The sequence below is a fragment of the Lutzomyia longipalpis genome, chromosome 3 (genome assembly GCF_024334085.1).
Source record: "Lutzomyia longipalpis isolate SR_M1_2022 chromosome 3, ASM2433408v1".
Taxonomy (NCBI): Eukaryota; Metazoa; Arthropoda; class Insecta; order Diptera; family Psychodidae; genus Lutzomyia; species Lutzomyia longipalpis.
Window position 1 is genome coordinate 7,358,916 of NC_074709.1, and position 27,385 is coordinate 7,386,300.

General features: G+C 32.7%; 1 protein-coding gene across 4 annotated transcripts in view; it reads right to left on the reverse strand.

Annotated features, from left to right (window-relative positions):
* The window catches only part of LOC129791759 (bifunctional heparan sulfate N-deacetylase/N-sulfotransferase), a 60,765-nt gene extending 33,380 nt beyond the window's left edge, over positions 1–27,385 (reverse strand). The window contains exon 1 of one of the 4 annotated variants that reach the window (XM_055830139.1): positions 26,768–27,385. The gene's annotated coding sequence lies outside the window, so the exon portion shown is untranslated. Of the gene's footprint in view, positions 1–12,811; positions 13,325–26,767 lie in introns of those variants that run through there. The other 3 variants (XM_055830137.1, XM_055830138.1, XM_055830136.1) reach the window with 3 other exon arrangements.

Consider the following 27,385-nt stretch of genomic DNA (forward strand, 5'->3'; position numbering starts at 1 on the left):
AGGTAATGCATAATATAAATCTTTCCTTAAGTCACAAAATTAAATACATATTAATTAGTTTTCCTTTTCAAGTCTTGAATATTAAATTTAGCCATTGTGGGGAGTCTTTTTTTTCTTAACCCTCCCCCAAGTCTAAGCGTTGGGAAAATTCCTTTTTCAACCCCCTCCGCGCGATGGAAATTTTAATCAGATTAATGCTGAAAAGGGGAAATAAATCATGTCTTGGACAAAATTAATTCCTCCCCGTTGCCCCATAGTTCATTCACCTCAAAAACCTAGAGAACATGGAGTTGAAATGTAAATAAACGTCATGCAAACGCATCCGAATTCCAAACTATTGAACATTGCGTGTGTTTAAAACATTTTCCAGGCTTCAGAAAAAAAAATCCCCCGCAATTTTCCAAGCGCTAGAAAGGTGAATTTTTTGTTAAGGAAAAATTGTTGTTGTGTTTTAGGGGTAACACCATGAAAATCAACAATACACCCTTCAATAAATATTTCACTTTTAAGGCAAGTTTTGGGGTTTTCACGGAGTTTATCTAAGAGTTAGAATTATATTTAAAAAGAAAAAGCTTTTTGTGAGAATTCTTTTAAATTTCCCTTCAATTTTCACTCCAGAGTAGGTAGGAAAGAGTAAGAAAATACGTTAAAGAAAATTCAAATTCAACCCCTTCATTGATTTATGATAATTCCAATCAATACGAAATTTGCAACATAAACATAAATATTAGAGAAATGTAGTTGATAAGTCACAAAAACTAGTTCAATGAGAAGGAAATCAAGGATTTAGCAAATTTTCCTACAAATCCGATAAATTGCACGCTAGTATGTAGTTTGTCACAATAGCCAAATCAACTCGACTCATATATTGCAACATATTGGAACATATGAAATAATGTGTGATGATGCAGGGATAAAGATGAATCCCTATGAATTGAAATTGTGTAATGCAATGCTGAAACGACCAGACTAAAAGTCAATCCGGGGGGAGCATCATTGATTAACATGCGAAACACAATGGAGCGTATGTGGAAAAATGCTTGGGGGATGGTGAAAAATTGTACATGGGTTAGGTAATTTTGTAACTTTCCATTGCCCTTCACTCTGCAAAATCCCATTCTTGTGCAATGAAGCGAAACACCTGATAAAGCGATACATTTATTCATATGAACTTATATTATGCCACAATTTTCCGTTGTCATGCTACATATCTCCTCCCTTTATATACAATACATATACCTACTATTCACATGGACGTTGCTCTTCTCAGGATTTAGCTCAATCTTTCCTCTATAATCTCCCTACGAAGTCTTTTCATTTACATACCCTAATTTGGATTTATTTTAAAGTGATTATCAATTTTTAAAGAATAAAGCATTTTTTTTGGAAAGATTTTCTATATTAATTCGGGCAAAACATTCTATATTAACCGAGATTTCTCCCTTGTTCTATATTTAGTACGTTCGGAAATTTTCTCTTTGTTGACTTTCCATAAAAACAAAAAAATATGTAAATTGATTCGATTAAATGTGAAGAGTTTTAGAGAATTTTTAAAGTGAAATTTCAAGAATTTTGATTGGGCTTTTCTAAAAAACTTTGCACAGTCACATATCTGGGTTAACCCTTTCGCGTTCATTCGGTCGAAAGTTTAATTTTTTTAATTTTAAATGAATTTAATTATGTAATAAGTAAAGGCCATAGAATACGTTCTGAATGAGAAATGTCTTCTGGGTGCTTCAATAGAATAGATATAGGGATAAAAAGACCGCCAATGTTTCATGTAGACGCAAAAGCGTTAATTTAAAAAAAAAAATCAGGAAATTAGGATAAAGGGAAAATCATCTAAATGAAATAAAGAAAAATTCCTGAAATGGGTACAATGAAAATAAATTAAAAAACAGGAAAATAAAGTAAAATTCATGGAATATAATGTGAAAATAATCCAATACATAAATTCCTTGCACATTTGCTATTTTTAATTCTGCACCAAAAAATTCTTACAGAGAGAATAGAAACTGTCAGTAATGTGTGGTCCGGACATGGGTGGAGTGACAGAATGTGCTTCATTAATCTCTCAACACTGTGCTAAATCATTAAAGGACTCTGGTCAGCGTGGGAATGGGGGCAAAAGACATCAACCGAAGGGACTTAAGGAGCAAAATACCAACAAATGGTAAGGATTATGGAAAGAAATATGTAGTAGGCTCAAAAGGGAAATGGATGTGACAGACAATGGAGGATGTTATGCATTTGTACATAGATATGTAGCGATGGAAAATCTTTCCTCCTTTTCCATTTCATTGAATCATTCAAGGGATTCAAGGCTTTCGCATTTAACGCATCTATCTACCAACAGAAGGACTTTAAGGGGGAAGAGAAAAAAATCATTCAGATTTATTCTTGATGAATTTAATACTGTCAAAGAGTATTTAATTGCCCGGCGCTTTCATTAACTGTGAGACAATACAGAAAAAGGACCCTGACAAACAATTAATTTAGCATCCCTCCTAATCACAAACCCCATCTTGTGATGTATGTATATTTTTTGTATATAGGTAGACATTGTGAAATCCTACACTCTCCCCCATCCCGCATTTCATCTCTTCAATTAATTATTAATTACTCATGTCACATTTGGAGGCAGTGAGAAAGTGATTTCACCAAATTAACCGGCATGAATTGACATTCACTCACAAACTATTCAATCACTGTCACACGAAAAGTGTATTATCGTGCTGTGATTTATGTTTAGTTATCCTTAAGCGTACCTTCATTAAAATCAGGAAGTGAGAAAGGACATTTACCTCAAATTAGAATACCTCACATACACACAATTCAAGCGACACCGGAAATCCTTAGCCCCACCACCACACACATTTAAATGTCCCTCTACCTCTGTGGTCAATGTAATCACAATAGATTAAGTGAAGGAACACAGTAAATCCCATTTACCCAGCTTTTCCCTATTTTCCCACCCTCCCCAAATTTCCCATTCACTAAATATAAATTAATATGTACTACATATCTGGTAAATAAATTAAATAAGTAAAATTCTCATCATGAAAAAATTATTTAATCATTCCTAAAAAACATTTAAATATTTCATTAGAAAATGCTAAAATCATTATTAATTCATAGCGGTGTTATGGAGTTTTCCATGAAAATTCATCGTATCAATTAATTAAAATCACAGAATATTCCTCATCAGTTTTGGGAAACATCCATCGAAACTTTTTTTTGTGTACACCATCGCGTGTACCCAATTCATCCCCTGAGGCATTATCAATAATAAATGACGATTCATTGAATCTATTGAATTGTATATATCAAAAAAAAATCTCTCTCCTACAAAATGGTTTAAATCATTTGCGAAATGATAAAAAAAATGCTAATAGAAATTCGCACAGGTGTGAAAAATTCGCTTTTCATCGCTTACTCACTCCCCCATTCGTCTGTGTAGGTAATTAATTTGTTTTTTATGACGTGCGATCCTTATACTAAAAGGAGGCATCAAAAACAAGTTCAGGCTAAATGTCACGTCATCGAAATACCATTTACCACCACCCCAAACCCACCCTCCTCCACCCACCTCATTCAACCCATCATGCCATCTCGGGTCCGTATAATATTAAACGCAATATATAAAAGGGAAAATATATATCCAACAAAACTCATAATGTTCATAAGCACGCAATAGCCTTATGATTTTCACAGTGCCACCCACTTTCCGCCCATTTTCATTCAATTCCAACCACCATGAGGTCATCTTCTATCATGATATGACTATACCACGATTAGTTGCAGCTGTTGAGGCTTCACCGCAACAATATTTTCCCAATATATAGTCCCCTGGGTACCCAGGAAAATTGCCACCACAATGGCTAATATCATGTGTGTCAGAGTAAATTTTGATATTTCCACAAATCACTATTACATTCCATCCCATATAATGTATTTAATGATAGCTGATTAAATTCACAAATACCACCCCCTCCCACACCCCATCTATTCAATACATTGAGGATGATGAGGGGGGGGGGGAGTAGCATATTATACATAATATATATGGAATATTTATGATGTTGTACCAATGTTACCAAATAACATTGACTGAAATTGATCATCAGCATTCTGGGAGAGAGCAGTCATGACAAAAAAGCAAACAAACTTCCATTGAGAAATTCAAAATTAAATGCCAAATGAATTGGGAGCATGGGAGAGAACACATAATCCAATGGATATTCCCCACAGCGGTAGTCCAATCAATCCTTATCCACTCTTTCACTTCATCCCCTGCCCACCCCCCACCCATCAATGGTCCCTCTGTGTGTTTTGAATTTAATACGTGAGTCATGGAATCAGGTGAATTTATTTTCCAGGAATGAATATTGATGAAAAACCACCATATATATCACAATAAACGACCCCATATGCTCTCCTAATTGACTTTGAATCCCAGTTTTAGTTTTTTTCTTGATTTTTGTTTTTTTGCATATAAAATCAATCCTTTACTGCAAAATCTCACATTACCCGCAGTTTTGGAGCAAGCATAAATGCATTGTTGGGAGGAAAATATAATTTTCACAGATTTTTTAACAAAGTATTAAACAAAATTATATTTTTTTAAAAAAGGAAATGAAATTAATGGATATTTTCAATCGTGAAAATTAAAAAAAAAATTCCAAAAAAAACTTGGAGAGTTGTGAAAATTTTTGTGTGTTTATCAAGAGAAGAGAGAAGTGGGTAGATTCTGATAAGGAAGGATTCGCAAAAATTCCGGAATGCCGTGAAAATAAATTATAGAGGTTCCTTTGAGCTCAAGTATGACGTTTATTTTTTACCAAAAACCTCGACTTTGGAGTTTTCTATTTTTCGTCCTTCTTTATCTTGTGAGTCATTGGTGATGTTCCTTTGTGATATCAAAAGGTTCTGTGACCATTAAGACATAGTTCTGCATTATTTCTAACTGAATAAATAATTAACTTGGCAAAATTAGGCATTTTCAAAAAACAAACTATAGGACGAAAACGTTTCATCGGTCCTTAACCGGTTAAGAGTCATCAATTTACTCAGGGCCTGGCTAAACTAGTTAAAAATACATTGAAATTAACTAAAAATGATTTTTTCTACAATAATTAGTGATTTTCTAGACAGAAATTACAAATAAAATAGGTGATCCCATTCACCCCAAGGTTGGGGTGAATAGAATCAGGACAATTTTTTTTTATTAACGAAAAGGTGCAACTTATAGTGAAAAAGTTAAATAATGTCCTTAAAGTAAAAGGGAAGACTCATAATTTCGTTTTTATTTTATCGGTCTAGCTTAAATAGTTTTTTAGTTACAGCCTCTCAAACTCAAAAACTGATTCTATTCACCCAATTTTACGGTAGCTAAGACTTATAGGAAAATCGCATAGAAAGGTTTCTTTCTTTGATTCTAAAGTATCAAAAATTTACCAAAAAAAAGCTTTGAAACTAAACAAATTAAGAAAAAGTCAAAGATTTTCACAAAAATGGTGTGAAATTAAAAATTAATTAATCGGAAAATTGAGAACAATACAATATAGCTACCTATGTAAGTATGGATACTTGAAAAGGATAAAGAGGAGGAATAAAAAAGAAAAGCTATTTGAAGTATCTACCTTTTAATCACCTCAGGGCGGTGTGATACTTCACCATTGAAACATGGGGTATGAAGGGTTGTTCATACATTCTGAGAACTCTTCAAATGTGAAGGATAAAATGTCCGGAACACCGAGAGTCTTAGTAAGACTAAAACTCTTACAGTTTATGTTTGAAATAATTCTGCTGTAGTGAGTCAAAATTTCCATTCAAAATCATCTGTACAACATTTCAACGGTTGCACTGAAAAGGAGCTTTTGAATGTTTGAAATTCATGGGAATTAATCTCTCTGGCATGTACACACACATATATTCATGTTGCATATTTTCACCGGCCCACCCACCCGAAAATCATTCTTATCCCAAATCCTGTTTCTAATGGTTAATAAACCCTTTTCCCGTAGCATTCAATTCACAAAATCTATTGCAAAAGCACCCGGGATTGCCCGTATATACAACAGCATCAATCACTCTTGGGGATTTCAGTTTTCGCGCGCACACCTGTGACCATTTTGAATACTTCATAGTAGTACTTCCGTTTCCACACTTCTAACCCACTGCTCATCTTCAGGCGCAGCGTATTTCCTCATTTGACGGGCGCAACATGGCACCCCTCCAATGGTATTAGTTCACATGTGTATGCACATAAATTCCCCGACAATGAATGCAATTTTGAAATGCATGCCCGAGTTGAAAATTTGCATAATTCGCACAATCACAAGACTCTAACTCTTCGCATTAAACACATGAGATTATTTTAGGGAAGGGGATTCCCATTAATAATTTTCTATGTGCTTTACGAATTAAATTCAAAATCAATTTTCTTCCCATATTAAGAATTCAGGCAATGTAACAGCTTGTTTTTGCCTTGGGTTGCCGTAAAAGTGAAACATTTAATAAATTGCAATAACTCTTACTTTAGAAGTACAATATGTGGCCATTCATTTCCGGAACCTTTGATAAGTTGAGATTGTTTTTCAACTTCCTGCCGGGGGAAAACAAGGATTTTTTTCAAATTAAATTTTCCAACCTCAAACTTTTCTGAAAGCTACATTCATCTTTCTCTCTCTCACCCTAAAAGTGCTGGGTTTATGATTTCAATTAAATAAACTTTTGTGAAAGGGGTTGAATATTAGCTTTCAACAAAGTCTGAGCTTTGAAAGCTCAATTAACAATTTTTTTTATTCATTCAATGAAATTGAAATAAAATTCAATTTTTCTGTTTGTGAATATTTAATGGAGATTGTTTGTTGTAAATTGCATGAGTTTGACAAAGAATTTGCTAAAGAATTGGATTTTCTGCTGTTTTCCTTGAGGGGTTAGTAAGGGTGAATCTGCGGAATTTTCATAATTCTTAAACAATTCAATAGATTACCTTAAATTAATTTATAAATTAAAATTTCTTAATAAAATGGCGCAAAATAAAAAAATCAACACTAATGTAGAGAATAAAGTATTTTAAACACAATGTTGGTTCTCTTGACTTGCAAACTATCCACATTGCTCAACAATGAGTGGTCCTTTTTGTTTCATTTTCTTTCCAAGAGTGCTTTTTGGGTTTAACAATCTAAAATCTCATTTCATTTAGGAAAAGTCTGCTGGAGTACCATGATAAGTCTTTGTCAGCACACAAAGTACTCTAATTTAAATTAATTAAATTAACAGTTTCAATGTTTGCTCCATCCCTCGACAAATTGGCGAAAGTACCCCCACACTATACAGCTTTTCTCTCGTCCCAAGAGCCCGCGTATCCTGCAACAATTCCAACCCTTCCCACCCCCCTCTATTCCCTTCACATCCGGCTTTTTGCGCCACACTAAACAATTATTAAAGAACGCACACTGTGAAAATGCAAGATGGAAACACATTGCAGCGTTTGCCACTTTTGCACCACCAACTGACACCTCATCATCCCCTCGCGCCATACGAAATTGTATCATCCACATGCACGGGATTCCGTACAACACCCACCAGAGTGTGTTGGTGGAAATTTCATCCACCCCCAACTGACTGACAAAAAGAACCCAGAATTTGAAGCAATCATCAAAAGCAGCAAACTGACACAAAGTTTAACAATTACACAAATAGGGGCTGAATAGAAAGTTTCAGCACCAGAAGCTTTTCCAACTATAGCGAAAGCTTCTGCATTTCCCATAATTCACTATATATCTATGTAGGTATAGTTCACCTAAAATGAATGACACATATATGTGCTACATACAACAACAAACATGTGAAAAGCACAAATTGTAATGAAAATGAACATTCCCATGTGAAAGAATAAAGTGTGTGGATTTGAGTTTGATGCTTTTAATGAGGAATCTCTTGTCTCGTTTTCCTCTTGTACATTACAGAAATGTATATATGGTATTTAGAAGAATAATTAAATAAATTGCAAAACATCATTTAGAAACTTTATTAATGAGGAAAAATTATTTTTTGGTCTAAAAATAAATAACTAAACAAAAAATTAATTCTTTTCACTGAATTTTATTTTGATTAAAATCTTGCAGTCGTGAAAGGGTTAAATAAATGCACCATAATGTTCTAATTTGGTATGCTCTTTTAGCATGAATACAATGTACGAAAAGCAAAATTCGTGATAATGGAAATCCTCCTCTGTTCTTCTTTAATGTTTAATAATATTCTCTAAAATTTCTGTTTGATCTCTTTCTTTATATTTAAAACTTTTTTCAGCACACAGCTTTACCTACAGATACATATATACATCTTCAATGAAGCATTATGAATTTTAAAATTAATAAATATGAAATGAAAGAGAAAATAAAATTATTCACCCAATGCACAGACTAAAGCTTAATTTCTTTGTATTTATATTTCATCTTAAGCCGAAGCTTTAGTATGTTAGTTTAGTTCTTGGGTTTCTTGGAACTAATTATCGCCAATCTTCTTGTTATCTTACCTCCGAGAGATACTTTAGTGAATAAATATTGTTTTAGGTCAATTCGAAAACAAAGCCTGAAGCCTTTATTTGTTTTACAGGAGAATTATCAAATAGCTGAATTCTATCAATAGATGAATTTTCTTGAGAAGAAATTTCTCAAGAAGTTCAGAATAAAGCTAGATTATACACAGAAGTTTAAATAAAAGCTCTAAAGACTTTCTCCGGATGGAATATTTATTAATTCTTCCGTCGCCCTCACCCTTTCCTAGGAAAAGTTTAAACATTCTTCGTGAAAAATTCCCCTTGAATGTAAATGCTTATTGCTTAAGAAGAATAAATTCTTATTAGCAATAAAATTGAAAGCTCTATAATTCAATTTCGCCAATTTCTTACCCCAAGAAGGGTGAAATTGAAAGAAAAATTCTTCATAGATTGAGTTGAATGATTTAAAATTACAAAGTCCAATCCACAAACAAAATCACAAATTGGTGAAAACTTTCTCTAACAATGTGCGCTATACTATGTACAAAAGCTTCGATTGTTTAAATTTGTCATATGCACTACAACTGAGAAGGGTACTCGTTGTGATATGGAAAACTTTATTCCTTCCACATAGTGCTACATGCAAAATTGGAGGCAAGTATGGGAGCAAAACGAACAAAATAAAGTTTTGCTGTATGCATATGCAGGGATTTTAGTTTACAGTAAAGTATTGAATTATAGACAATTTTATTAAGGAAAATAATTTTTTCAAAGAATTTTTATTATTTTCTGTACTAAAGAAGACTTAAAAAATATTTATTTCTTTTAAAGTTTTATGATAATGTTACGAGAATACGCGCAAACTGATTGTACTAAATTCAAGCTTAAAGAGTACTAAATTCACGTGTGAAGAGTATTAAATTTAAGCCTACACGGAGAAAAATAACTACTAATACTAGCTGGAAACTCTTGCTATGCCAACAGTTTGGCGTCAGAATTGTTACATTGTTGGCAGAGCTGAAGTTTGCTTCTAACTCAACTACAGACTGGCTATGTCACCAATGAGTCAGAAGGAAATGGCGTATATGCACACACATTTTGTCTCATTCGTTTAGATTTTTGTATGCTATAATTGGAGAAAAAGAGACATCTATATCTTTAAAATTATATATCTCATCTTTTCACAAGTCGGCAAAGCCGTCGACTGAAGTAGCATGTCACGCATCTGCACAAGATTTATAAAGCAAATACGAGACAAGGTTGCGCAGTCGACGAAAAGCCAGAGTGACAAATGTGTGAGAAGAGCAGAAAATCTCATTTGATTCTACAGGAATTTCTAGTTGGCACAGCTGGAGTCTCCGGCTAGTGCAAATGGACAGTGGCGGGTACAATAACATTGTTACTTGTTATTGTAACAAGTACTGAATTTTTGCGCCGCCTCAACTTTTTTCTTTCCGTGTAAGATGTGCTTATTTTAAACCAAAAGAGTACTAAATTCAAGCCTAAAATGTACTTATTTCAAATCCAAGAGTACTAAATTCAAGCCTAAAGAGTATTAAATTCAAGCTTAAAAAAGTACTAAATTCAACCCAAAAGAGTACTAAATTCAAGTCTAAATAGTGTTAAATTCAAGCCTAAAATGTACTAAATTCAAGCTTAAAAAAGTACTAAATTCAAGCCTAAAAAGTACTAAATTAAACTCTAGAAAGGACTAAATTCAAACCAAAAGAATACTAAATTCAAACCGAAACACCCCTTGAATACAATAACTTTGTTCGTAATTTGAAACCACCTCTGTTTAAGATGTTATGTATGTTAGGAATAAATTTGCAAACGAGCAAGTTTCTCTGTTTTACTTTGATTTCATGAATGGGGGTTGGATTTTGAGTGAGAAACACGCGCCTTGGGGGTAAGTTTTTAGAGTTATATAGTTGTTGAAGCGAACACATTTTACTGCAAACTATCCCACTATTATATTGTGATTTGTTTAAATGCTTAACATGTCTTTTCTTCACTAAGCCCTCCACTAAACACATTTAGATTTATTCAACTATAGCATAGAGAGATGCTCTCGCAATTAACGTGACATGAGCTAAAATGTGAGATTTTATGTTCCCTGTTAACTGCGTTGTTGTAAGTCATGGGGGTGCCATGTAGCTTCTTGATTTGTGTAGGCAAAAGAAGATTTTACTTCTGAATATTTATGTTGAACAGTATGTAGGTGCTACTTAGGTAATAAAAAAAGCTTTCAACTTTAAAGTAAAAGATAAAAAGAGAAACGTAGAAAAGCCTTGATATAATAGCTTTATTTTCTACTGCGGATCATTACTGTAATCCAAACCATATCTATTCCTAATTAGAAGCTATTCACAAACAATTTTACGTAGAGTAATCCTAAAAAAATAATAAAATGAACAAATTAACACATTCCTTGTTAAATTTTTGTACGCCATCACCTTCAGACGTCTAAAAGGAACGTCAAATAAAGGAAGAGAATAAAAAAGGCAACAACGTGTCCACGGTAGATAGCGATGACTCTGACAAAAATAATAAAAAAAGGTTTCATTTTATGTAATATAAAAGAAAAACCATTTTATACACGCATTTTGTTGGCTGTGAGAAGCGAGAGAAAAAAAAGTTGTGGCAAGTTTTTTCCTGCTATGTACCCTAATTGTCCCTCCTTTTATCCTTGCAGCCCTCACCCCACCCCCTTCGTGTACTTCCGTAATTTTTGTTAAGCATGAAAAGTGATACTTCACTATTATATTTCCTTATTCTTTAGTCATTAAGCTCCATAATGTGGGCAAAAAAAATTTAACAGTTTCATGTTTCTCAGCCATGCCAACCTAGGCTTATTAGCTCTAACTTAAATAGATACTTATATACATAAAATGTCATAAAACAAACTAGGAGATTCTTTTAATTTTATTACTCTCACGACATTTCGGCCGTGATAAGCCTGACAACTTTTTTTTCCTTTCTGTGGAAAACTCATTAAAATTTACTAAAAGCACATGTAGGTAGCAACTATACATAGGAAAAAATTATACATAATTTTAGTGGAATAAAATTGACACGAAGATTGAAATAAAAATAAAAAATATATATGAATCAATAAATATTTTCCATTCCTACAATCCCTTTTCCTATTTTACCACAAATATTTAAAAGCAATAGAACTTTTCTTATACTTTCAATTCAAGCACACAGAGCCAGTGAAATGTTTATGTGTATGGAGGAGTGTGGATGAAATGTTTATATAGGGCTAAAATATGGGGAAAAAGCTTTTCAGGCATTTTCACGACCCTCCAAATATGCGATACATAGGGGAAGACGGGGTAATTTGGCCACTTTGGCAAAGTCATTTATGGCAATATCTCAAGTATGATAAATGCTACAAAATTCATTTCTCTACAGTTTATACTCCTCATAGAAATATTCAATCGTACCAAGTTTGGGGAAAATCCGATCATTGGATTTTCTTTTGTTTAAGAAAAATCATTTTTTCGCTTTTTCAAGTGCTTTTGGCATTTTGGAAATTCGTCATTTTCGAAAAATTTTTAACACTTAAAAATGAACTTTTAAGTCTTTAAGGGTCATTGATCCCTCATAAACACGATAGTGACATCCATTTTCCGATATCATAAACAGATTTTCCTGTGGAAATGGTTTTATCCGGAAAATTGGAGTGGGGTAATTTGGCCACTTGAGTTTTTCCGGCAGAATTTTCCGACCACATTTAAGATATTAATTATGGTTGTGCATTTTAATGTTTTCTTAAAGATTATAAGCAAAGTATGACAAAAAATTTAAGCTAGAAAAAAAAATTTAGGATAGTTTGAAAAATGGCCTTTTTGAGTTCATGCTCGTTTATGGTTCAGAAAATGATAAAGTTTGAGGCTCTGTTAAATATTTTTATCTGACAAATTACTGGAAACGAATCTTAGATAAATATCCTATCTACCAATAAAATAATCGAAAAAATAAAAATTTGTTGGTGTCCAAAAATTTTCATATTTAACAATTTGTGCACAAAAGTGTCCAAATTACCCGTGCTCGGGGCAATTTGGCCACTAAGCTAAGGGTCCAGGAAAATGGAAAATTCACCCATTTCTCATCGAGATAGAGAAAAGTGTTATATGGGGAAGTTGTAGACCGGAAAATTTCCTACAAAATAGGGCTATTTGTTTTTCTTCGTACTACCACACTTGCTTGATATATCCCAAAAACCGCCAAAGTGGCCAAATTACCCCGTCCTCCCCTACATATATAGGTTTATCGACTTTGGATTTGAATATTTACCACTAAGCTTTGCATATAAAGTATTTTCGCTTTGATTGAAATATTTCTGCGGATCCTTTTTTGTACCACAAACTATGATAAAAAAAGTCCCCCAAAAGCCCTTTTGCTTGACGATTTTATGGACTTAAACTTTACCATTAACTATGCTTATTTGCAGCGTTTTAGCGGAGTTTATTTTTGTGTAAATAAATGTGAAAATATCTCTGGGATAGTGGGAGAGTTGAGATCGTCTCTGATTGCTCTGTCAAATACACAAACCAACTTGATAGATTGTTATTATGTTCCCAGCGAGTCCTCGTGATCGATTGCACTGCAATTTTTTGCACTCAATATCACATTAGCACACTTGAAGCATTTCCCAGAGGGGGGAAAAGGAAATACTTTCTCCACTCATTCACATCAATTTTTGTATTAGCAATAATAAAACGTTCAAACAAGAATTTTTCAATATCTTCTGGGAGAGAAAAGGGAGTCGACGTGCAAAATGCACAAAAGCACTGGAACATGTGGCGTTTTTGGCACCACGTACTCCCCTTTTTATACAAATACTGAACTTTTTCGTGGTTGTAATTGGTCGTGTGGGGAACAAAGTTTAGTAGCAACGTTGGTGAAAATGAAGTAATTTAACCCATTTGCGCATGATAAGTTTTTACAACGTGTCAAGAGAAAAAGGATTCTTTCAGTAAAATGGGATGAACATGATCTGCTCTCGAAATGAAAGCAATCTTTCAATGAAAATCCGTGTGTGGCAGTGACGTAGTCAGAAATCTATTCAATTATGTATTTTAAAATTTTAAAAAATTGCAGTTTGAAAATTTGTTGCAAAAACAACGACCAAAAAGTCAAAGTTTATAAAGATTGTAACGAATTTAGTAAACCTGATGAAGAAGGAATAAAACCTACGAAACGTCGTATGTGAAATTGATTAAGAAATTGCTAAAAGTCGTAAACTGTGTCCTCCCACACCGCTAAAAAATTAGTTAATTACAGTATTATTAGTTTCTTTTGAATTCAAATTATCAGTTTACTTCGTAACCTTTAACAATATTTTTTGAACTTTAAAAATTTTCTTTAAGGTTCGATATTTCTTTTAAAAATTTGAATATTTCTTTATTTATAATGTTTTTTTTTAACGTTTTTACATTTGTTCGCTTTTAACGTCTGACGTTACTTTTTCAAAGACCTGTCATTTATCATTTAATTTTTGACATTTTTGTATCTAATATTAGTTGGTATACCACAATCGTGGCATACCAAGTATTTTACATTCGTTTCAATGTCTGACGCTTATTTTCTTACGTTTGATTTTTTTCTCCATCATAAACGTTTTTCTTTTCAACTACTAATGATTTCACACTGGAAATAATTTTCTTTAAAACTTCTTAAAGAAAACCAGAACTTAACAAACTCTTATGCTTTGAAGGTATGCGCAAGGAAGTAGAAGTAACTACCCTCAGAAACTTATCCTGACATTCTCAGGAGTACCCCTAATAAATTTTCTCTAAAAAAAACTAATCCACAGCATGGCTCCACACGCTTCACGATGCTTTTGGATATTTTAGGAATAAAAAAAAAGTATTCTAATTTAGTTCTTTTTACGACCGTTAAATTCGTGAAATTGAGCAAATACAAAAGATCGTGACTCTCGTAAGAGATCACGTGGAGTGGACATATAAAACACAAGAACCACACACCACTTTTATAGGCATTTTTATATTTATATTTTTTTACAACACACACAGGAGGGAAATAAAAAAAAGAATATTATAACTCCTCACAGACCGTCATTCGCGTATCTTTGAGACTTTCCATTTCACATGGAAATTTTTTTTTCAGAAGGAAAAAAAATGTCTCCAACTGCCAAATCCACCCAATAATCCCTTGATTCTCCTTTGCCTTCGCTATACCCAAGTGAAGATACCTATATTTTGTGTGGAGTAAAAGCTATATGGCGTGTCGAAAAGCTCTTCTCAATACATCCTTCTCCCCCTTGTCATTCTTCTTTATATACGAATTTCTCCATCAATTCCAATTTTATTGATTTTTACTCCCTCTTGTCGATTAGTAATCCGCTTTTTTGGACATATCCGCAATTCCACAATGAGCAAAGTTGGGGCTGCGGAAAACCAAAACTACCAATTCAATTGATTCTGACTTTTCTCGCAATATAGAAAATCCCTTTTGGAATTTTCCATCAATCTACGAGATTCCCTCCTTTTGGCATTGAAACTTACCCTATCAGTAAGCAACAGAGTGTGTCATTCAATGCTTTAGCAAAGATATGGGGATAGAGCATTGTATGTAGTTATGTACTTATGTATATATGGGTGGAAAGTGATAATAGAAAACATTTCTCGGTAATCGCGCACTTGGAGTGTCGCGTAAAGTAGCTTGCATTTGCAAAAATGAATGTAATCATGCACAAGTCATCAAATTTGATTTCTATTCTTCACGAGATTTATGCTGAGTTCTCGCTGAAATGGAATTCTTGACGATTATGCTGGAAGAATTCAATGATGAAGGGTTTGTGCAATGATTAAGGGTTTGATTGAACTTCGAAGAAATTTTACATCAATAAAATATTCGTTAATTAGAATTTTATTTTAAGCAAAAGACAAATTTTCTGATCAAGATTTTGTTCATTTTCCAAATTAGGCAATGTGGAGAAAAAATGTTAATTGAATTTTAAGACATCATCTCTCACAATGAATCGCGCGATTTGCATTTAGTGGGCGTTATTGGTAGTTAAATTTGAATATTTTACCCACACACAATTCCCAGAATTTTCCTTAAAAGAAAACTCAAAGCTGAAACTAATTAACATTTAACTTTCAGCAAATTTTATTTAAAAAAAATCTTTTCAATTCAAAAGATTGAAAAGAAAATTCCTGTGACTGCATGTATTGCAAATAGTTTGTTTAAAGAATTTCCCAAGTGGTTTTGGGTTATGTTTGTGTTTGAAAAGAAAACTATAAGGAAATATATTTATAAATAGAACGTGTATAAGAAGTCGATGGAGAAAACCAAACATTTTCATTCAAACACATTGTGGGGGAAATAGAAGAAATTTTCAATTTATTTGTGCACTTTTTTTCCCTTTGAATAAATCTCATATGGACTTCCTGTTGTGAATAAATTAAATCCCTCTCAAAGAATACCTCTCCGCCGTAATGTTGAGTTTTCGGGTAATATAGTTTTTCCTGCACAAACGGGGGTGGATGAAGGAGTTTACAAACTATAATGTGGTTTGTTGCCAGAGCTTTTTTTGCGTTGTTGTTGTTAAACTTATACTTTTACGTAGGTTACTCTATATGGCAAAAGATGCATAATATAATTGCTTTCTGTTTGGGAAAAGGAAAAATTTCGCGTTATAGAAACAAACTCCAAAAAGCGGATTTTTCGTTATAATTTAGTGGTTTTAACTAACTTTTCCAATATATAATTTCTCCGCATTTCTGCGGTACTCACAAGTATTCGAGATATTACACAACTTTTCCCAACGCTAATTAATGCAAACTTTTATTAATAGAAACTGGTAAACAATGCTGCTCTCATGCCTTTTATTTGCTATAATAAGTAATCAATGGATAGTAGGTCAATCGACATTCCTCTTAATTCTAAAATGTTTACTTTCTGTCTCTGCTGTTTGTCTAGCCAGCCCTTCCTCTCTCTGGCTCGGAAAATCGTTGTGTTCTACCTGGGAGAGAAAAAGTTTCACTGTGGCGTGAAAATATCACACGGAGAAATGTTCACAAATTAAAATAAATTGATTTATCCATTAGTCTAATTACATAAAATAAGGATTCGTTTGCTTTTTCTCCTTTCTCTACATTTTTTTCTCTCTCTTGTTTATTTTCGATTATATTGATTACATTTATGTATAGAGATGCCAATAAATGATAAATTGTCGTGAACTTTTACGAGTAAATCAGTGCAAGTGTTGGTGAAAAAAAGCTTTTTCAATTTCAGAATATTTATGAACTTTTATTATCCTTTACACGACTTTTGGGTAAACAATTGGATTTATCATAAATTGGAACATAAAATATTGGATTTATCTTAAGAAATTTAATTATTTCTCAAAGAATATTATTTCCGTGGTAAAATTAATAATATTTTCCGATCTATTCGTACTTTTATTACACATCCATCGAAATTCTTGAAATAATTTAATTTAAAGCTAGATAATCTCTCTAATTTAAAAAAAAATATATTTTTCTATGTGAATAAAAATATCAATTTACACATTTAACACTTGGAGGATCGAGGTTTCTAACCTCAAAAGTTTGACCTTTATTTTCTCTGAAAAGAAAATATTTTTCAGAGTTTTCTTTCGATGATCCTGAAGTAATTAAGCTCCCCTATAGACAAATGTAGAATTTATAGATTTTAATTCTATGGCGATTGAAAAAAAAGTCTAATTGGCCATTTTGGCCAGCAAAATCCTCCAAGGGTTAAAAAAATACTTCATGTGATAAATGTGAGGAAGTTTATTCAAGCAAATATATTTTTCTAAATCGCAAATAAACCACTCAAGAAGTATTTATTTTTAAATCCTCGCATAGCCTTCATATATAAAACTTCCATCAACAATCTGTCTATATGTGGCTTATCATGTGAGGAATGGATTTTTATTTTTATCGCCAACAGTAGCTGCAAAAAAACTATCATATCGCACACAATTCCGTTTGTGTATCAAGCTAAAAAGGTGTGTAATCATCATTTGAATAAATAGAGAGTTTATTGGGCAAACACAATATAAAACGCCCATGTTGTTAGGAAGTGAATTCAACGCATAATAATTTGAAGAGGAATAAAATTGATAAAATTAGTTATTTTATAATCGTATTTTGTTAATCAACTGTAAATCACTTTAATGTCAAAAGTGTTTAAAATTTATACATTAAATATTGGTAGCAATACAGAATGAAGAATTAGTTTTAGTTTTAATTGCTTAATGCTAAAGCCAAACAACATAACTTCTATTTCATAAATCAATCAACTCATTTATAAATCAAATGAGTATAAACATTAATTCGCCACAATAGAAGTGACTCATTCATTGACTAATCTTCAATAATCTGATAAATCACATTGAAATTTTGCCACTCACATCGTGCCATTGTGAATCTCAATCAACAATGAATTATTGCATTATTTTAATGATCTCCACACAGCCATGAGACGATTCGTGATGGAACGTATGGATCATCTGACACAACTCCCCCATTTTTCCGTTTCGGAGATTCTTCCGCGAGTGTTGAAAGTTTAATTTGTTCTTTATAGTGGAAGAATTGATCAATATTCGTGTTGTATTTGAGGCAATAAAAAATAAATTCCCGCAGTTTTAATTAATACGCACAAACACACACACACACATTTATGCTTGATACAAATTTTCGTCTCCCACATATCCCCCAAAACATAAAAGCTGTCAGCTTTCCCTCTAAATAAAAAAAGAAAGATATTCTTCAAGTTAATTTATTTCATCTAATATATTTTTTCTTTTCTTTTTTTTTAGCTCTATACCGTGTAGCACTCCTCTTGCACCTAATATTTGTCTATCTCTTTTATAGGCAATGCATTGCAACCATTAACATCCACACTTTCCCCCCACGTATGGGGCACAATGTTAAAATGGAACATTAGAACACAAATAAACTTTTCATTTTGAGTTTTTTTTTCCATCATCTCTAACATGGTAGGGGAACCTGGGGTAATTCGGTGAATTTTTGGGAGACAATTTTTCCTGAGTTCCGTGGAAATATTTGATATTTCCCATGACAACTATCTTATAGTAAATTTTCCGGGCTACAACTTTGTCTCAGACGATTTTTCTCTATCTCAATGGGAAAATGCTTTTTCAGGTCATTTTCCAAACCCTTCCACATTTGCCTGTTCCAAAAATCCTGGGGTAAAATGGTGAATGATTTTCAAATGCGTTTTTCTTTGAAAATCCATGTCTGAGAGGTTAATGATTTGCTTTGGGATAAACTTACCTGTTTCGATTGAGAGATTTCACTTCGTATAGTAATGATTATTCACTTTTTAGTCCTATAAAATTGATAAAACACAAATTTTTTGGAAAAGAACTTCCATTTGTTTGTTTTCTACAACTTCCCGTCAGATCTGCGTGCAACAAAAACCCAGCTGACAATGAATTCAATACTCGTAGCTACTTTGGTAGCAAAATCAATATGATAATTTATTTAACAAGGAGAAATTTTTTAAGAAAAATTATGGAAAAAACATTATTTCGAGTTAATTAATTGTTTATATTACCTAACCTACCTAATACATATTATCTGTGAAGAATGGAATGGAATAAAAACATTGATTTTGAAGGGCGAAAATGTTGGGCGATTATTCAAATACGCGTCAATAGTAAAATAGATTGTAGAGAGAGAAAACACTATATGAGTGGAAGGAGGCAAATTTTTCACCATTTTACCCCAAAAAATATTCACCGTCTTGCCCCAAGTGCTACATTTTAGTGAAAACTGGATAATAGAAAACTCGGAAAATTTTTGGGAAAAATCAGAACAGGTTTGTGTTCAGCAATAATTGCTTTAATGAAAAAATGCATTTCCATAATATATTAAACAGAATAAGATGGTAAGAACTGAAATATGGTAAGGTGGTAAAAGTAACTTTAGACATCGGAAAATTATTTTCCTCAATAAAATCCAAAGCATTCGTTCTACATAACTAAAGCTTTCTGGGATTATTAAGAGGTGTAAGAAGCACCTGTTAACTGAATACGAATGATTGGGACAAAATATTTCATGAGATATTGAATTTAATTTTTTTCCCGATTCACCATTTTACCCCAGTTACCCCTATTCTATAGTGAATGACGCCAACGGCCTTTTTTTTATTTACTTTACTTCTTTTACACTTTAATACTTCTTTCAGGAGAGTGTAATTTTTAGCTTGGCAAAAGAATTGTTTCGCTTAAGAAATGTAGGAGAATGAAATGTTTCTTCTAAAAGAAGAAGAAAATTCACCTGAAAGGTAACAAACATTAACTATTGTATGTATCTAAAACGGTTGAATTGAATGGTATGGTAGAGATAGAGACAAATCAATCACTCTTATCAAAATTAAATTTCCTCTTTTTTTATTAAGAAAGCCCAACACGAGTCTTGAAATCTTTAAAGTCAAAAGTCAATGAATCGAAGAATTTGAAGTCAAATTTTGGATTAGAAAAGAACATTTTTAAAGAAATTTGATTTTTCTTTAACATTAATCTTAACCCTTTCGCGTTTTTTGGGTCATACACTGACCCAAACGTGAAACATTTTATTTTTTCAATTATTTATTAATTTAATTGTTTTTTCAAGTTATAAAAGCATCAAATTCACGCAAAAGAGGTCAAAGAAGACGTTCTAACTGAAAAAAGTTCTTTGAGATCATTTGTAGAACAAATATCGTAATAAAATAGCGCATGTTTCAATGTTTTTATGTTTCACTTTGGACCAGAAAGGGTTAAGGGAAGGAAAAAGTTTAAGAGGATAAAGGTCGCTGATGTTGATGATTCTGGCTTTTCAGACTTCATGGAAGAGTCCGCAGAATCAGCCACAGACCCCCAAAAGAAGTTTTGAGCAAAGTAAGTTAACCCTTTCACATTTTTGGGGTCATACGTTGACCCAAACATGAAACATTTTATTTTCACATTTTTTTAAAGTTTTTTTTCCTAGTTAGGAATACATGTAATTCACGTAGAAGAAGTCGAAGAAGGTTTTGCATGAAAAATGTTCTCTGAGAACAGTCATATATCGTAATAAAAATGCGCATGCTTTAATATTTTATGTTTCACATTGGTCTCGAAAGGGTTAACAAATTAAAAATATTGATTAATCATAAATAAACATAAAAAATTTTAATTTCCAGGAAATGTTCTAATATAAGATTTAACTCTTTCGCAACCATCAAAATTAAACTTACATCAATTTTTTTTCACTAGGATATTTATTCTGGATGTTCTCAGAAAACTTTTTTTTTTTTCATTAAAAACGTTTTTTCATTAATTTGGATTTTTATTTGGGGGGGAAAACTAATCGTGTCTACATTTTCCTTTCTTGTAACAAGCTCTTTAGAGTTTTAACATGAAATCACAATCGCAACCTCTTGAATTTAGAGTGCCAACATTCCAATTAACTTTTAAATGGGACATCCAAAGTAAATAGCTCTCCATAGGAAAATTAAATTTCTGTAAAGTGGAATCGATGGAAGTTCTATACCGCAATAGTGCCCAACTTTGTTCATGCGAGTCATTATTTTATTTTCTTGTTGATTTTGCTTTAAATTTTGTTTGTTTTAATTTAATCCAGCAAAGGTAGATTTTTCCAATTAAACTAATCAAAATGTGTGAAAATTCATTAAAAAAAATCATCATGAGATCCTTCTGTTCCATCCAATAAAATTCTATAACATCGCTACACATAAAAAAACATTTAAACATAAACTGTTCAGTGACTTTTGCTATCAAAGCATAATAAATATTGAAACTTTTTAAATTTCCCATTTTGTTGTTTAACGACACTCTCAAATGGAAATTGATTTTCACAGTTTGTACTTTAATTTATTCCAAAACCATACATCTAACAGCGCGTGGTAGCGTACAGAAACTTTATCATGCTGTATTCCCCATCAGCATCGCAGAGAAGCAAATTGTGAACTTGAGTTCATTGATTTCCCATAAATTCTGATAAGGATTTCATGATAATCTTCCCCTCATCATAATCTCAAACACTGATAGAATTTTTTTTTGATTTTATTTTCTTAAAATAGATTTGAAAATTTTGCACATAATTCAACTAATATTGAGAAATTGAATTAATCACAAAATATTTCTTCTAAAATTGACGCAAATTTAGACAAATATAGACACTTCTACCGTATGTTTTTGTTTCAACCACCCACAACATAAAACACAATGTAACATTTAGCACAGGTATAATTAATATTCTGGGACGTTGCGGCAAAAAAAGTTTGGTGCAACAAATGATTTAACATTTTAAGGCATGGCTTAATGGTAGTTGCAGACTTTGCCAAAATGTTTACCATGTTCTCTGTGTCGCATATTTTTCATATAAACAAAAAGAGCTTGTAAACTAAAAACCTGAAGCTTTCGATATGCCACACCGGAGATTTATTGCCACAGTTCAAATAAAACAAATTATACACCACAGTTCTTGAGCAAATTGGTTGTAGTTTGTATCACCTCTCTCGTGGTAATTTTTGGCTGCTGTTGTATTCTTTGAAAAATTAATTCTAAATAGAACTTTTGTGTGCCCATTCATAAAGCAAATAAAAAGACATCAAACATTCAGACGCGCGTCTTTATTGAAATAAAAATATTTTGGCGTAAAAATAAAATATTTCTTTTTATTAATAGAACATTGAAATGAGACTTAAAAGAAAAGATAGAGAGAGAAGTGAGATAAACATTGTAAGAGAAAATGGAAGAAAGATTATTTTGATATGAAAAATATAATCTGATTCAGTTGAACGTGACAAAGAAGCACAAAAAAAGAAATATTATGCTAAATATGAAGGAGAAAATTAAATGATGAATGAAGTTGTGAAAAATATTATGGTTATTGTACACACTAAAAATCATTTTAGTGAAAAAACAAAAATGAAACAATAGACATGAGTGAAAAAACAATAGACATTGACCGAAAATTTAATAAAAAAAATTATTTATTAAAATTTTAATGAAATCTTTTTTATTTGAGTTTAAGAAAACATCTGAATTTTTAGTTTTCTTTACTACAACTTTAGTAAGCTTTTTAAATGAGCTTTAGGTATATTTTTACCAAAAATATCTAATCCAAAAATCTGAAATTATTTTTCTTATTTGAAGGAGAAAAAGTCTAAAAAAAAGGACTAAATTCAAGCCCTAAAATGTTTTTTTTTGTTTTCAGTTCTAAAAGTGCTAAAGTACTAAACTCTATCATAAAAAGTATTAAATTTTAGCATAATGAATACTAAATTCAAGCATCAAAACTATTAAATTCAAACTGAAAAAAACTTTTTCGGTAATAGTCCTAAAGAGACTCAAATTTAGGACTAAGAGCGTAAAAAGTATTATTACTCTAGCCTAAAGAATACTAAATTCAAGCTTCAAAACTATTAAATTCAAGCCTTAAGATAAGGTGACTAACTTCAATACTTCAGGTTTCAATTAGTCGAGAGGTTCTAGTTTGCTCACAATATTCTTCAACGAATCCGACGTTAGTTCAAATCCCACTGAATACAAAAAATACTCCTAATTTAATTATTCATTCATAGCCTTTTATTACATGAAACTTTATCTGTATAAAATTATTACATAAACCTACATACATAAAATGACTATATCTCAGCTTCTGCAAAAAAGACATTAAACTATCACACACCATTCTAAAGGAGTCTCCCGAAGTACTCTCACAGAACAAGTACTTAAGTTTAGTAAGTGAGAAAACATTTTCAATTACCTTCTACATAAGTCTCTTGCATTCACATGAAAACCTCAATGGAAACTTTTTAAAACAATTGAAAAATTCAACAATAATTGTAAAGTTTATTATTATAAGAAAACTTTGCAAGTGTCTCACATTTAGAACAGCAAAATGCTCTAAATTCTTCAAAGTTTTCAGTAATATTGTTGCAGAGAGTGAATTTGAGGGATTATCTTGAAACAATTCAGCTAATTCTTCAAGAGTTCCATTCAATGGTGCCATTGAGGAATTTGCAATTTTGCATTATGTTAGACTTTTGAGAAATGGAAAATTCTGAAAGATGCTGAAATTGGAATTCTTTGCAAATTACTTATTTTTTCACACACACACACACACACACACACACACACACACACACACACACACAAGATAAGCTTTGAGACGTGATAATAGATGCAAAAATAAATCCCTGTTGGGTATCACATTCCCTTCAACAAGAGGAATTCATCTCTATAAACATAATCAGATTCAACCAATTTAATTTAAAAGTCGCCACGCTGGTGGATAGAGGCGCTAAATACTTTTGCGGTGTGCGATGATTCAATTGTGGAATTATCTCTTATGTTGATTTTTCTATTTTAATAAATGCTCACCCCGAGACCACAAATTGTAATGAGGATGCTAATGGAATTTATTTCAATTTTTCTGTGTTGGCTTTTGAATCTTTCTCTCGCGCGTCTTTGGGAGATTATGTTGAAGTTTATAGGCATGGAGAAAAAAAAGTCTTGGACTCTTGGGTTAATACGATGCCGGCTTTTTTTGGCATAAATGTTGCCATCAAACTCCCTGGGTGGGTTCCTTATCGTATTTTTTCGCACGGTGTGATCATCTGTGGCAAGATGTGGCGCCCAAAATGTCGCATAAATGTGCAAATTCGCACTTAATTGTGCCAGATGGTCCAAAATATGCCATGAATGTGTTTGAAATTTGTAGAAAACCGGTGCAGAGTCAACATAAAACTGACACACACTCTTGAGATTTTCTCGTTCAACACCAACAATCCACCATCCCACGCACGCACTTCTTTCACATGCGGTCCTCCGCCTTTGGCTTTATGTAGTACCTGGTGCGCCTCACTGAGCATCATCTCTCTCTTCACTCCATTTGGTCGTCAGATGAACGTGACAGAAGGCGATAACCCAACAAGAAAAATTCCATTTGGAGGGATGAGGTGGAAAAGGAGGTGTCTTAAGTGGTAAACCAACATAGTAAGATGATGGAAAGAAATGAGTGTAATACTGAGGAATAGACAAGTTCCGATTGTATTGGGGGGATCTCACTTCTTCTAATCCCAACTTCTTCGTTTTCTTCTTCATTTTTTTTTCACCTCAACTCCCAACACCCTTTTTGTTGCGCTCTCATGAGACATTCTTTAAAAAAAATTAAATATGCTCTCAATGATAAACATTCGGTTTTGTTTCACTTCACCGAAACATCTCACAAAATGTTGGACTCGTGCACTTCTCAGAACTCCCCATGACATGCAAGCATTGCATATAGTGAAAGAATAAAACTCAAAATTGTATACATTTACCAAATGTTCTGTTCTTAAACTGTTTGGAGTTGCAACAGAAACTCTTAGGAATTTCATGGAAGATTTTTTTTTTTTTTTCGAAATATAAGTTAACCCGAGCCCCCAATCCTGTGTGAGCTAATTTCATTGGAAGCTCTATGAAGAGGGTGAATATATAAACTAACTCAACATATTTCTTATAACATAGAATCTATTATTTGTGTAGCTATTAGGGGAAATTTGCCAGATTTTCGGAAAAATAGAGAATTTGTATGGGATTAGGCATTCGAATTAGGAACTCGTGTTAGGCACCTTTACCTCTATAACGATGAAGCCAGGGTTAGATGTCTAAGCACCCTAAAAAAATCAGCTAATTATTTTCTTGCCTTAAGTTATATAGAATTTTTGAAAAAACTTTCTTATTTTCCAACGTTTGAAAATAATGCCAAGCATATGACTTAAATGTCAAATTTTAGAAAATTGAAAGTTTTACATCAAACGCTAGAATTACCAATTTTTATAAACTAAAAAAATAAAAAAGGCAATTTCTTTTATTAAATTTTTTTTTGTATTTTTTCTTTTATTAAAAATAGATTTAACTAGTAGACAAATCTCTAATTCTCAATGGATATTATAGTGCCTAATTAAAATAATTTCATTAAATTAAGATTAGCGAACAAAAAACGCAATTCACCATTTTACCCCAGGGTTGGGGCGAAACGGTAAAAGTTCAAGGGTTTGAAAAATGGCCTGAAAAGCATTTCTCCTTGAGATAGAGAGAAATCGTCTGAGACAAACTTGTAGCCCGGAAAATTTGCTATAAGATAGTTTTCATGGGAAAACTCAAATATTTACACGGAATACACGAAAAATTATCTCCCAAAAATGTACAATTTTACCCCAGGTTCCCCTAAATATATATTTTTAATGGTCTTTTTATTTGAAAAAAAAATTGTCCTATAAGAACACCCTTCTACATAAGTTACTAACTACAATTAACTAAATTAACCCTTTCGCGTCCATGTGAAACATTGAAACAGGCGTTCCTTTTATCCCTATATTTAATCTATGGGTGCTCCCCGTCTTTGCCGTTTTCTTTGGCCTTATTTATGTAAAATTACGACATTTAAAAGTAGGAAGATAAATTGTTTTACGTTTGGATCTACGTGTGACCCAATGGACGCGAGAGGGTTAATAATTACGTTACGATATTTTAGTACGCTAAATAATTTAAAAATTACATAAATTGGATTGATATATTTCAGTATCTGATGAAGAGGGTAATGAATGTGAAGATAACCTTAAACCCTTTAATTCTGGGCTTTCTAACGTCGTTGTAACAATCAGTCAAGTCGTCTTGAATTTACACCCACTACACACGTGTAAGCTATTGTATTTAGCCAACGAACACTAAAAATTCTCGTGCCAAGTTATGAAAAGAACGTAATCATAGAAAAAAAAGAAACCTAATATGTTTACAAAACATAATCCAAAAGTTAATCTTTTTTTTCCCTTCTATTCCATTCTATTTGCTCAAAAAAAGTTCGTTAGAAATTTAATGAAGCTGTATATTTGCTGAAATTAGAAGAACACCTAAAACTACGGAGGATTTAGAACGAAACTTTTAATCTATTCCTTTAGCAGTGAATTTGAGTGGGATTATTTTGGTGGGTATGTGTGTTGTGGATTTAATGAATATTGCGGACTTGGGTTTATTCGGCACTTCAGCGGAGGAATTAATTTCGCAAGTCAAGAAGTCGCAGAAAGGAATTAAAGAGGGGGGTGTCAGATCTTCTAAGCATCATACTTATATAAAAGACATTGAGTGAATGCGGTGTGGGATGAAGCATTTGGGCTCATCCACTCACCCCCGCCTGACAAAATTCCACATTTTTGTTATGTGTCCCTCTTCGGGCTGTGAATAATAAAATTTACCTGCTTTCGTCGTTTCTGCGTCTTTTGTGTATTTTATCCTTTGTCCGTCCTTGTTGCACCCACACTTAAGGATCCCAACCGAAGGAGAATGTGAGACGATGAGAAAGAATTTTTTCTGTGGGCTTAGCAATCACCCTGGACACAAAGGGGGCAAAAAAGAATCCTAATGGAAAATTCCCATTGACACCGGAACTTCCTTTTGCCTCCGTACCAACCACTGTCACTGCTACTGATAGCACATCCTTATCACACAAAATTCCTAAAACATTCACAAGGATTTTCTTCTTTACGAGAAAATGTCGTTCTTCCCAAGCTGAGTGGTCCTATTGGAAAACAAGCACTTTTTTGTTGGGATTTTTTCTTTTAGTGAACACTGATAAAGCGGAAGGCCGTCCGCGGAAGTTGCATTTCCATTTAAAATTTCACCCAAAGTCTTCACCATATGAGCCGCACATTTACCACCGTAGCCATCAACAGTCAATTTTCCATTATTTTTCCATCAATTTACATCGCGGGCACTAGAGCAAATGGCTCAAGAAAATTTTTGGAACCGCACGATAGGCTAACACACAAGAATAATCATTTTGACATTTCTTATTGACAAGCACAAAGCGAAGT